Consider the following 15158-nt stretch of genomic DNA (forward strand, 5'->3'; position numbering starts at 1 on the left):
TGTGGATTCAATGAGGAATTAATAAGTTAGGGAATTTACTTGGTAAATTCGGTTCGACTTATTGGAAGCTCGGTTATATAGACCCATGGTCCCAATACTAGTTGAGACCATACTGCTTGTAAGACTCAATTAATTGATTTTGATTAATCAATTATAATTCTAAAAGTTAGACTATGTCTACTTTATGAATTTTCACTAAGCAAGGGCGAAATTGTAAAGAAAAGAGATTTTAGGTTTATTTATTAATTAAGATATTTTATATGTCTAAATTAATAAATATATTAAATGCAATATTATTTAATAATTATTTCCAAGTTATTAAATAATTAGAATTGGCATTTAAAAGGTTAAATTGGAAAATTGGCATTTTTGAGAAAATGGGAATGGAAAATAACAAAATGGAAAAGTTGCAAAGTGAGGCCCAATACCCTTTGTATGGCCGGCCACATGCATAGGAAATTCCATTTGTAGTTTCCATTATTTCAATGCCATACAATTCTAACCTAAACCTAGAGGGTTTTCTATAAATAGAAAGTGTTGGCTTGAGGAAACATACACACATCTTTGATCACTTTGTTTCCCTCAGAAAATGCCTCACACATCTCTCTCTCTTTTCTTCTCTCTAAATTTTAAAACTTTGAGTGAATGAGTAGTGCCCACACACATCAAGTGGTACCTCAATCATAGTATGTAAGACTATGGAAAATCTGCATCAAAGAAGGAGAAAAGAAGATCCAGGTTCAGATCTTAAAATTGGTGATGCTCTGCTACAGAAAGGAATCAAGGGCTAGAGATCTGAATAGAAGGAGTCATATTATTCCACTGCACCCACTGTAAGGTTTTCTAACTTTATATGTGTTTATTTTAATTGTTTTAGAATTCATATTAGGTTGTTAATCCAACATACATGATAGTAAATAGATCCTGGTAAAATAATTTCCAACAACTGGCACCAGAGCCATGATAATGATTTAATTTCATGTAATATGAATTAAAACGATGTTTTATAATATTTTGTGTTGATTTGGATGGTTTCATGTGGTTTATGTGTTAGTTGATGAATGTATATGTTGTACAGTACCTTTTTCCATGAAAAATATTTTTTTCGATTTTTTAAAATATTTTATTTGGATTCCTTGTGAAAAATTAAGCAATTTTGTTTTTTACGGAACTCGATTCCGATAAAAATTGAGAAAGATATGAATTTCAGAAGATTGGAAATCATGGATGCTGCATGCAGCCTATCCTCGCAGCCCCCTACAAATTGCGAATTTTGTGGGTTTTTTTTTTCTCCAAAAATCCAATTTTTTCTGGGATTGTTTCCCAAAATTCATTTTTCCATTTTTAAATATTTCTAAATTGAAATATTTTCAATTTTAAATATTTTCAATTCAGAATTTTTCCAATTTTAAATATTTCCTTTTTGGAATATTTCCAACTTTAAATATGTCCTATTATAGTCAGATTTAAAAATTTGTTAAATTCTTTAATATTTATTTGTTATTTAATTATAAGATTAGATATTTTGATATTTAATATATTTTAAATTTAAAGATAACTTTGTCTTTTTATTTAATATATTATATTAAAATTATCTTATATGACAAATTAAATAATTAATAAATTTGAAAGTAACATAGATATTTTTATAGATATACTTACCATAATATTTTCAAATTCAAAATTTGTTATTTTGTTAAATATTTAATTATTTATAAATTATAAGTTTAAAATGATATTTTTCTATATATATCATTTTTTTTTCTTATTGGAAATTTATAAATCATATCTTAAATATTTAAATAATATAGATATTTTGTAGAGATTTGAATATTGCTTAATTTGAGATATTTTGACATATAATTATAATAATTATTATTCATTTATTATTTTATTCCTAAAATAATAATTATCTAACCAAATATATTTTAAAATTGGTTTATTTTATTAAATTATAAAATCTGAAAGTGATATTGAAGATTCTTTCCTTTCAAATCATTGATCTTATTAGATATTTAATTTAATTTGATTCAAATAAACCCAGATATTTTAAAATTAGTTTCCTTTATTTGGTTAGTTTAAGAATAATAATTTAATTATATTAATATCTTATTTTACATCTGTTACATGGACAATGTTTGTTTATTTTATATTGTTTATTCAATTTTTTTTAACAAACCTATTATTTATTTGATCTAAATTGCTATGATTAACTTGTTGACAAATCCAATGATCTGATTTTAATCATAAGTGTAATTGTCAATAGATCTTATAAATAATTTGTAACATTAAATTTTGTACTTCTTTCATCTGTGTAAACCTAGTAACATGATAGGGCCCATCCAAATCATTTGACCTGTGTGAGCCTATATGTTTGCTATTGGGCTTAGATGCATATAGGAAGCCCATTTAAGTTTTTACTAAGTAAATGGACTAGGTTGCTAAAATAAATTTTTACATAAGGAAATTTATTTAGGCCCAATTAGATTTCGGCTTATTCAATGAATAACAATTGTTTATTTTAAGGTTAAATTCTTCTCTTTTGGGCCTTGTGTGAGAGTTGGGGGCCAATAGAAGTGGGTACGACATACTGAGCCCAACTCCCCCTCACATGAACTATCCCAATTGTAAATGCCCATTTGCCTTATTTAAATAATTGTATTAAGTTAATTATATTAGTCTAACCTAATTAAAATTGAATTAACAACATAATTAACTTTTCAAATATATGAAATTTATTTTTCATGTAATATTTTAAAGTTAATTTTAGAAAAACACTTAGTTAATGATATATATTCTAGATAGTTATTTCTAGTACTAATTATTATTTCTAATATTAAATAGGAAAATATCATTGATTGTGAAATTAATTATCTCTTAATTAATTTTGGTACAATCTAAGTTTAGTATATTTTCCTAGTATTAAACTAGAATTAATAATTAAGTTTTCTCTATACGTAATTATTTATTTCTTGAATTTAATACATTTAATTAAATTGAAAATTTCAATATCTAAGTTGATTTTCATCATGATACTTAAATATTGTTATTTTCATGTTATTTAATTAAAGTTGAAAATTATCTTAAGTTTGGAATCTTATTTCAGAATAACTTAAAGCTGAATAATTTTCAAAATATATTTTATTTTATTTTATTAATCATTTTCCCAAAATTTTGAAATTGCATTTCTTTAATGCAGAAATTTCGAATTTTATTTGAAAAATAGATTAAAGTTGAAAATTATTTATTTAATTTTGGACCAACTTAAATCAATGATTTTTTTTATTTAATGATTAATTAAAATAAATGAACTAAAATATATTATAATTAGAAATTGAATTAATTAGTCCATGAAAATCTAGATAGATATTATCTGTTTTGCTTGAAGTATTTTTCTAGTGATATTTAATTAAATGAAAAATTAATATTTAAGTTAATTTTTTTAATCATGATACTTAAATATTTGAAATTTTTCTTAGATATTTAATTAAATAGGAAAATTATATTTTTGTTGAAAAATTAATTTTTATTAATTTTGGGCCAACATAAAATTAGAGTAATTTTCCAGGATTTATTTTTATTTATTTTAAAGCACTTTCGAAAGTAGTATTCTTATACAGTTCATTTTTCGAAATGCAATATATATTTATAGAAAATTAAATTTGAGTTGTAAATTAATTTAAATTAATTTTGAAACAACTTAAATTGAATAATTTTCTAAATATTTATGGAAATTATTACTAAGATGGAAATAATTCATATTATTTTCATATCCATCTAAGTATAATTTATAAATATTACATTAAAATTTATATTTAGAATATTTTATTCTAAATTGGAAATTTTAATTAAATAAATAAATATATATTTAAAATAAATGGATTAAAATAAATATTAGAAGAAAATACAACCCTTCATTAAATAATGAGCTTTATTATTATAAGGATATTCGATCTCCATTGTTGGTTTTACATAGCTATTAATTTAGCGAGTAATCCTCCCTAATGGTGGAACGTTCATTAGCAAGTTAGCACCTTTTAATCTCGAAAGATAAGTAATCTTGTAAGTTTTTTATATAGCCCTGATTACCCTAATGGTGGCGACTGTATAAGACTTGTAAGAATATGAAACAATGGTGGAAGCTCATAAGATAGAATAGCCTTGACTCTCGCCTAAACGGGACAACGCGAATTCCAATCTTGATCGAATAAAAGGTTGCTAGAATGTTGATCATTTTAGATGAGCTGACAACTCTATTCAATGAATGGTAGCTTTGACTCTCGCCTAAACAGGACAATGATATCAATTTGTTGAAAACCTTGAAAATTATTTAGGATTGTATGTTTTAGTATTTTCACTTGTCATTCCTACTTGCTATATGCTTAATAATTTCTGAATTGTGTATGAATTTGTATTGAACCATGTTATTTTCTGTTATTAAATTGTAGTTTAATTTCGAATCTTCATTGTTGGTCTAACTTTGCTTGTTTTTCTAATGAGATAAATCCCTAATGGATTTTCACCATTAGACTAACATAATAGTGTTAGATCTCGAAAGATAAATATTGTATATGCAACATCTAGCTGTTCATCAATTGATGACACCTTAGACTAGTATTTTACAATATGAAACAAGAAGATTGTATAGATAAGATTACTTTGACTCTCGCTAATCGGAGCATCGTTGGATTCTTATTTAAAACGAAATTATCCTAATTCCTCTTAGCTTATTCATTTCGAATTAGCTGAATAACATATCATTGGATGAATGGTCTAGAAATCATATAAAGTCATATTTTCTCTTAAGAAATTAGATGACACATATGATTATATTCCCGAAATTTTATCCCAAAATGATATAAATCCTCAGTCTTAGAAATCTCCTACTTGTATAGGCAAATCATAGAGTTAGATTAGTAGTGGTGGTCCAAGAAAGAATTACTAATTATACAGTTACACTTTCACAAGTGTTTCATAACCATTTTTTTTTCAATGGATTTAAACTGTATGAGTTTAGTATTCTGTGACCAGAATCCACTTGCACTATTCTAAGAATTCTTTGTTGTAACTAAAAGATACAACCACATATTTTATAAATCTATGGCATTTGTATCTTGTTCATAGTGGTTTTGACAAGATCATTCTCTACAAAGAGTTAATATGCCTATATCCACTGAAATTAAGTTCATCTCATTCACAGATGGATGTACATTCAGGGGTGGATATGAGTCTTCGTTGTATTCTTAAAACGATCACTCTAGATTTTACCTTATGCAAAAGAAATTTGAAATGTTTGAAAAATTTCATGAATTTCTAGCAATGGAAAGTGGTTAAAGATCTTGCGAACTGATAGGGGTGGAGAAAAAGTTAGTAGATATGAAGTTCAAAGATCGTTAATTTGATTTTGAATTATATCCAAACTTACCTCCCCAGAAATTCGTGTTGCATATTGATGATTAGTTACTAGTCGTTGCCTAAATCCTTCTATGGTAATATAATTTCAGAATGATGCAATGGTTGTATACTTAATGTAAATCATTACTAGTTTCATGGATGACCTAATCGAAATCTTAAGAAAAGCTAGAACTGCTAACCCTGGTTTGCATGTTTGTTAGCTATTCTAAGTGATTAGGGGTGGAGCATCCCATAGTCATTAGATAAGAAAGTGTTTGTTAAAACAAATACTATTTTTCTAAGAAAATGACTAAGTCTGAAAATAAAGTAGCAATAAAGGAGCTAATTTTTTCTTGATTCCATAAGTGTTCTATCATCTTATTCTTTACAAGATGATCCCACTGCCTCTGTTGTCTTAACACAACCGAAGAGGTCAATACCATTTAGTTTTCTTAGACATAGTTCACGGTACCTTGTTGTAGTGGGAGAGTTTCTATGAACTCACTCTTCTTATGACTTGGAAGACACTAGTGATTAAAATCCATTGTGAGTTTAAACAAGTAATGGATTGTCAAGATAAGAAACTAAGAAGAAAGCCAATAGAACTATGGTTTGATCCATTCACATGGAGTAACCTAAATTTTTCTATTACAAGGACATGAAATGAAATTTTCGTTAATAAGTCTATTCAATGGACTTAACAAAACTTCCTGTTCCTAGTATTATAGGTTTAAGTTTATCTAAACCTATGGCTTGTGGTATACCTAGTAATTACTTAATCTAATGCAAGCATGAGATGCTGAAGCATTTTCTTTCCAATGGCAATCTATAGAAGCTTCACAACTTCTTAGATATAGATTTTACTTATCTAAGGAAAATTTTCAACTATTCCAGAAAAGATAAAGCCATGAAAGAATTTCTTGAATCAACAGTGAGAGGTCTCAGATATGCTTTAGTATGCCTTAGACCAGACAGCTGTTGTTGAGTGGGAGTAATGAGTAGGTATCAGATTCATCGAGGAGAGGAACATTGGAAGACAATCAAGTAAATCTTAAGATTAAGAAGAGGAACTATATGTTAGTCGATAAGGGTGGTTTTGAAACTCTTAGACTACACCACATCAGATTTCGAGACTTGCCTGTGTGCTAGAAAGTCTGCTGATGAGATGGTGATTACTTTGGGGGTGGAGTAGTGATTTTGGAGAAGTGTAAAAACCTATCTGAAATCTCTTAGTCTACCAGAGAGAGACTGAATGTTAAAGTTGCAGGAAAGGTACTTATTTAGTCTAAGGAAAGTTCTATATATTTGTGGCACCGTTCCAACTTGCCTTAACTACTAGGGTTACTTCCTGAATAACCAAGAAGTAGTTGCCAAAAGTATAGAATCCAGTATCCCAAGAGAGTAGACATATAGAGAGGAATTTCACATTATCAAGGATTTTGTGATTAAGGAAGAGTAATGGTGGAGAAGAGGTTGTGTTTAATTCAACCTATCAGATCCCATTACAAGGAGTTTACTACTATTACACTTGATTTGTATATCAAGGTGTTAATGATTATTTGAAATGCAGTTTTTGTTTTATATTAGTGCAAGTGGGAGTTTGTTGGGTTTTGTGCCCTAAATAAAACTCATTTCAATATAATCAGATTTACTTATTAATAAAGATCAGAAATAACATTTTATGTTGCATGGTTCACATGATTTATTTCATGATTATATGTATATAATGTATGAATTCTTTTTAAGTCCAGAACATATGAGTTTGTCAAAGATTATAGTGTTGTCAGCACAGTTGAATATAATCTTAATTATATGTTCAAAAGTTTATTCCCTGATTTGTCAGAACACTGGATTTAGACTGACATGGTATAATTAGCGATAGGTATTCTTACACCTTGGAAAAGTGTTATGTCCTTTCCAGGACATTGGCAAAGTTTACCAGTATCGGATGTATGGAGTATACATCGGAAGAGACCGATATTGAACTTTCATTAGAGATATTAAAACTTACCGTAATATCTGTTCAATTCAATATCAACTATTGATCCTAGATCAAATGATCTTAATCTTGATATGATTAGGTTCAATCTCAAGAGTGTTACTCGTGTTCTTTGATTTGTTAGTTAAGCCTACTTTTGGGTCAGGGTGATACGTACATTTTGGGAACACGGTAGTGCAATTGAGTGGGAGCGCTAACATATGGAATCTATAGCTTCTATTTGGCAAATAGAAAGTAAAGGATGATTTCCTTCGAGCTTAACCAAACGAAAATAAATGGTGGAGATCTCATTTCACTTAGCTGAAATATCATTTATACAAGTTTAAGTGTTTTAAGGATAAAATACATTGTAGGGTGTTACGGTAATTTAATCCCTTTACAGTGTAAATCATCTATATAGAGGATCATTGATCACATTAGGGTTATAACAATGGATAACTAATGACGTGTCTATATCGTGGAACATATAGAGCGTTCTATATGACTGAGAGTGCAATTCCAAGTTTTAAGTGTGGATTCAATGAGGAATTAATAAGTTAGGGAATTTACTTGGTAAATTCAGTTCGACTTATTGGAAGCTCGGTTATACAGACCCATGGTCCCCATACTAGTTGAGACCATACTGCTTGTAAGACTTAGTTAATTGATTTTGACTAATCAATTATAATTCTAAAAGTTAGACTATGTCTACTTTATGAAGTTTCACTAAGCAAGGGCGAAATTGTAAAGAAAAGAGATTTTAAGTTTATTTATTAATTAAGATATTTTATATGTCTAAATTAATAAATATATTAAATGGCAATATTATTTAATAATTATTTCCAAGTTATTAAATAATTAGAATTTGCATTTAAAAGGTTAAATTGGAAAATTGGCATTTTTGAGAAAATGGGAATGGAAAATAACAAAATGGGAAAAGTTGCAAAGTGAGGCCCAATACCCTTTATATGGCCGGCCACATGCATAGAAAATTCCATTTGTAGTTTCCATTATTTCAATGCCATACATTTCTAACCTAAACCTAGAGGGTTTTCTATAAATAGGAAGTGTTGGCTTGAGGAAACATACACACATCTTTGATCACTTTGTTTCCCTCAGAAAATGCCTCACACACCTCTCTCTCTTTTCTTCTCTCTAAATTTCGAAACTTTGAGTGAATGAGTAGTGTGTTGGGTTTTATGCCCTAAATAAAACTCATTTCAATATAATTAGATTTACTTATTAATATAGATAAGAAATAACATTTAATGTTGCATGGTTCACATGATTTATTTCATGATTATATGTACATAATGTATAAATTCATCTGAAACCCTTTTCACATACTTGATCCTGTTTATTGTGCCGTCAACACATTGGAAAGTAAACATGACTATGTGAATAAAGTTTCCTAGATTTATCAGACATAGGGTTTTACTGATATGATAATATACAACCGAGTTTACTTGCATTTGGAGAAGTGCTATGTTCTTTCCAGAGCATTGGTTAAAGTAAAGCTCAGGTTGGATGCATGGAGTATGCATCGGAAGGGACCGATATTGAACTTTGACTTAGATTAATTAAACTTACCGTAATATCTATTCAAGTTAATATCGCCTAGTTAATCCTAGATCAAATGATCTTAATCCTGATATGATTAGGCTCAATCTCGAGAGGCTATTCGTATTCTTTGATTTGTTAGTTAAGCCTACTTTTAGGTCAGGGTGATACGTACATTTTGGGAACATGGTAGTGCAATTGAGTGGGAGCGCTAGCATAAACATGGAATCTATAGCTTCTATCTGGCGAATAGTAAGCAAAGGATGATCTCCTTCGAGCTTGACCAAACGAACATAAATGGTGGAGTACTCATTTCACATAAGCTGAAATATCATTTATACGGGGTCAAGAGTTTTAAGGAATAAATACATTGTAGGGTGTAACGTGTTGGAAGTTATTTTACCAGGAACTTAGATCTACTCACAAGTATGTTGATTTAACAACCTAAATATGAACTTCTAAAACGATATGAAATTAAACACATAAGAGTATCAGAAATCTTACAGTGATTGCAGCGGAATATATGTCTCCTCCCACTCAGATCTCTAACCCTTGATTCCTTTCTGTAGCAGAGTATAATCAAGATCTGAGCCCGAAAGTCCTTCTTTGTTGTCTCTGAAATCTACACAGCCTTCCTCACTATGATTGAGGTATTACTTGATGTGTGTGGGCACTACTCTAGCACTCATACATTTCGAAACAGTGAAGGAATAGAGAGAGAGAGAGGGTGGCGGCTCAGAGAGAATTTTCTGAGAGAAAATTCTTTCAGAATAATGCTGTGAAAAGCTTTTTCAGTTGTCTTTTGTGTTTCTGAAGCCTTTGCCTTCTATTTATAGAAGACCACCAAGGGCTATGATTAACATTTTGAACTGAGAAAATCAAAGGGAAAAGGAAGGTAAGTGGCCGGCCTAGGCAATGTGGAAACAAGGCTTGCCACTTTTCCAACTTTCCTTTTCCTACACTTGATAGTTTCCCTTTTTGTGAAAAATTGCCAATTCCATTGTTCAACCATATTAATGATAAATCTAATTATTTAATAATTAAAAATAATTATCAAATAATATATTATCATTTATTTTATTAATAATGAAACTAATTAAAGTTTCCTAATTAATAAATATGCCCTTCAAAATCTCTATTTACTGTTTTGCCCTTAATAAGTGCTAAATTCTCAAACTGACAAGTCCATCTTGAGAATTTTTAATTGATTAATTAAAATCAATTAAATGAGTCTTACAAGTAATATCATCTCAACTAGTGAGGGGACCATGGGTCTATATATCCGAGCTTCCAATAAGCAGATCTAGAATTTACCACTTAAATTCACTGACTTATTAATTCTTCGTTGAATCCACACATAGAACTCAGAATTGCACTCTCAGTATATAGAATGCTCTATATGTTCCACCATATAGACACATTATTAGTTATCCATTGTTATAATCCTAATGTGATCAATGATCCTCTATATGGATGATCTACACTGTAAAGGGACTTAAATTACCGTAACACCCTACAATGTATTTTATCCTTAAAACACTTAACCCTGTATAAATGATATTTCAACTAAATGAAATGAGTACTCAATCATTTATCTCGTTTGGTTAAGCTCGAAGGAAATCACCCTTTGCTTACTATTCGCCAGATAGAAGCTATAGATTCCATATTTATGTTAGCGCTCCCACTCAATCGCACTACCGTGTTCCCAAAATGTATGTATTGCCCAGACTAAAGATTTAGGCTTAACTAACAAATCAAAGAACACGAATAATACTCTTGAAATTAAGCCTAACCATATCAGGATTTAGATCATGTGATCTAGGATCAACTTATGATATTGAATTGAATAGATGTTTACGGTAAGTTTCAAAATCTAATTCAAAGTTCAATATCGGTCCATTCCAATGCATACTCCATGCATCCAACCTGAGCTTTACTTTAACCTATGTTCTGGAAAGAACATAACATTTCTCCAAATGTAAGTAAACTCTGTTGTAGATTGTCATATCAGTGAAACCCAGTGTTCTGATAAATCTAGGAATACTTTATTCACATAGTCATGTTTATTTTCCACTGTGTTGACAACACAATAAACATGTTCAAGTATGTGAAAGGGGTTTGGATGAATTTATAAATCAAATAGACAAGCAATTGATTAAGTGAACCATAACATACACAAGTGAATGAAAAATTACTTCTGTTACTTTATTGATATAGAATAATCTGGATTACATTGAAACAGAGTTTTATTTAGGGCACAAACCCAACATAACGGTATTTTAATCCCTTTACAGTGTAAATCATTCATATAGAGGATCATTGATCACATTAGGATTATAACAATGGATAACTAATGATGTGTCTATATGGTGGAACATATAGAGCATTCTATATAACTGAGAGTGCAATTCTAAGTTCTATGTGTGGATTCAACGAAGAATTAATAAGTTAGTGAATTTTAGTGCTAAATTCTTGTGGCTCCGAGGTTCCTTACTGTTGGCTATAGCTCCAGTGTTATCACAAAGCAGGACTGGAGGCCTTTCCATTCCAGGAATTACACCGAGACTGGTGAAGAACTTCCTAAGCCAGACAACCTCTTTAGCTGCTTCAGCCGCAGCTATGTATTCTGCCTCCATGGTAGAATCCGAAATCGCAGTTTGTTTAGCACTTCTCCAAACCACTGCTCCACCCCCAAGAGTAAACACCATCCCAGATGTAGATTTCCTGTCTTCAAGACATCCCTGGAAATCTGAGTCTGTATAGCCTAAGGGATTCAAAGCACCACCCTTGTAGACTAATACATAATCTCTTGTACTCTTTAAGTATTTCAAAATATACTTAACCGCGTTCCAATGTACCCATCCTGGATTTGACTGATACCTGCTCACGATTCCAACTGCATAGCAGATGTCAGATCTAGTGCATAGCATAGCATACATTAGACTCCCAACTGCAGAAGCATAAGGAATTTTTGCCATGTCTTCTATCTCTTGAGGATCAGTAGGACACTGTTCCTTAGATAGACGGATACCATGTCTAGAGGGCATGTTTGCCCCTTTGGTATTGGTCATGGAAAATCTCTCTAGAACTTTGTCAATGTAAGCTGTTTGAGAGAGAGCAAGGGATCTGTTCTTCCGGCTTTCGACAATCTGAATACCAAGAACATAGGCTGCCTCACCCAAGTCTTTCATGTCGAATTGAGTGTCAAGCCATTCCTTGATGTGAGTCATTTTCTTGACATTGTTTCCAATGATCAAAATGTCATCAACATAAAGGACCAGGAATACTACTATTTGGTTTTCCTTGAGTTGGTAAACACAAGGTTCATCTTCATTCTGATGAAAGCCGTAGGTCTTGATGATCTCATCAAACCTTTTGTTCCATGAGCGAGAAGCCTGCTTAAGCCCATATATGAACCTATTTAATTTGCAAACTTTATTCTCCTGCCCAGGAAGAACATAACCTTCTGGTTGCTCCATATAGATGGTTTCTTCAAGAAGCCCATTAAGAAAGGCTGTCTTGACATCCATTTGCCAAATTTCATAATCTAAAGCGGCAGCTATGGAGAGAAGAATTCGGATGGATTTGAGCATGGCAACAGGACTAAAAGTTTCCTCATAGTCCACACCTTCTCTTTGGGTATAACCCTTGGCGACCAGTCTAGCTTTGAAAGTTTCGACTTCGCCTCCAGCACCTCTTTTCTTCTTGTAGACCCATTTACATCCAATTGGACGAAAATCTTCAGGTGGTTCAACATATTCCCAGACTTTGTTCTTTTTCATGGAATCCATTTCTGAATCCATACCGGCTGACCATCGCTTCCGTTGCGGACTTGCCATTGCCTGTTTATAGGTCAATGGGTCGTCATCAATACCGTCACCAACGATCATATTGATTTCACCATCCAAGCCATAACGAGATGGTTTTGTGGAAACCCTCCCACTACGACGAGGAGCGGTGACCTTCTGAACAGAAGCTTTAGTAGTAGTTTTCTCAGTTGCTACAACTGAGGGAGTGGGATGTTCCTTTTCTTGAGTAGAAGAAGATGGTACATTTGAAGGAACAGTATCTGTGAGCATTTCCTCTAATACAATTTCACTTTTCGGTTTGTTGTCTTTCATATAGTTGTCTTCAAGGAAAGTAGCATTTGTAGAAGCAAACACTTTGTTATCCTTGTAACTATAGAATAGTCCACCCCTAGTCTCTTTAGAATTTCTGACAAACATGCAAACCTCAGTTCGCGATTCCAGTTTGCCTTCTTTCTTTCTTAAGACGTGAGCAGGGCACCCCCAAATCCTATAATGGCGCAAACTAGGTGTGCGACCATTCCATAGTCCGACGGGTGTCTTAGGGACTGCTTTAGATGGAACAACATTTAAAATGTCGTTTGCCATTTGAATAGCATATCCCCAGAAGGACGTAGACAGAGTTGAGTAACTCAGCATAGACCTAACCATTTCTAAGAGAGTGCGATTTCTTCTTTCTGCAACTCCATTCTGCTGTGGAGTGCTAGGGGCAGTATATTGGGATTCAATTCCAAGTTCAATTAAATGATCTTTGAACTGCATATCCATATATTCTCCACCCCTATTAGTTCGCAAGATCTTTAATGTTTTACCTAATTGGTTTTGAGCCAAAGCATGAAATTCCTGAAACTTTTCAAACGTTTCAGATATCTTTTGCATTAGGTAAAGAAAACTATATCTAGAGAAATCGTCAATGAAAGTGACAAAATACTCATAACCTCCTCTGGCTTTTACATTCAGCGGTCCACAAACATCTGAATGTACTAACCCTAGGGGTTCTTTGGCACGCTCTCCCTTTGCAGAGAAAGAACGTTTGGTCATTTTTCCTTCTAGGCAAGACTCGCAGACTGGCAGCTCTCCTAAGACGACATTTTTCAATGGACCGTCTTTGGTTAGCCTATTGAGTCTATCAAAGCCTATATGACCTAAACGTAAATGCCATAGATAAGTTTGATCATCATTATCAATCTCTTTTCTCTTAAGGCTTCTAGGTTTAGCTGCATTGAAAAGTTCAGTATTTAGTGAGATTTGAGTATCAGGTCTTAAAACATAAAGCCCTCGTTCCATGTTTGCAACACATATATGAAATCCATTACGAGAAATTGAACAATTTGAACTCGAAAAATTCAATATATAAAATTGTGTCTGTAAACATGAAACACTAATCAAGTTTCTACTAAAATTAGGAATATACAAAACATTCTCTAAAAGTAAAAACTTCTTAGAATTAAACTTGATTCGGGCTGTTCCTCTTGCTTTAACTGATACCAACTCGCCATTTCCAACTTTAAGCTTTAACTCATCTGGGTGAAAATTCTCACAAGTTTCAAGCAGCTGTAATGAAGAACATACATGGTTAGTAGATCCAGAATCAACAATCCAGGAGGATTTGTCATTCTCTAAAACACATGATTTAAATACAAAAGCATCACCTTCGTTTGAATTGTCTAGAAGCCTGGGACATTGTTCTTCTTTATGTCCTTTTCCATTACAATTCGCACATAGAATATGATGTCTGACATTTGTACTTGAAGAAGCAGCTTTGTTAGAGCCCTCATGCTTAATCTTCTTCCTCTGATTAAAGTTTGCAATGCTAGGAGGTCTCATTGCAATCAGATCCCGCTCATGGGCCCTCAACTCAGACTCGAGTTTGTCCATGTCGGAGGAGTTAGGATTGTTCAATAAATAATATAGAACAAAACTGTTATACTCCTGAGGAAGACTATAAAGTATGAGTTTTACCCATTGTTCCTTTGATAAATCAATTCCTAGTAGATTTGCCTTTTGGAATTTCAGATTCATCAACAATAGGTGCGAGTTAATGCAACTACCAGGATGCATTTTCACACTATTGAGTTCTTTTGCAAAGATACTAACTAGGAGTGGATCGGGATGAGGGTTATTCATATTGGCACTACAACATATCAATAAACAGAAGTAAGGTTTTGGTTCTATAAATTCATACACAGGTTCAGAAAACAAATAATGACTTATGTTATAAAAATACTAAATCTAACATAGTTTATTTTCCAAGGTTTCCAACGAACTGATATAGTGTCCCGTTTAGGCGAGAGTCAAAGCATCATCCATTGAATAGAGTTGTCAATTCATCTAAAATGTCAAACATTCTAGCAACCTTTTATTCGATCAAGATTGGAATTCAGCGTTGTCCCGTTTAGGCGAGAGTCAAGGCAATTCTA

The sequence above is a fragment of the Cannabis sativa genome, chromosome 9 (genome assembly GCF_029168945.1).
Source record: "Cannabis sativa cultivar Pink pepper isolate KNU-18-1 chromosome 9, ASM2916894v1, whole genome shotgun sequence".
Lineage (NCBI taxonomy): Eukaryota > Viridiplantae > Streptophyta > Magnoliopsida > Rosales > Cannabaceae > Cannabis > Cannabis sativa.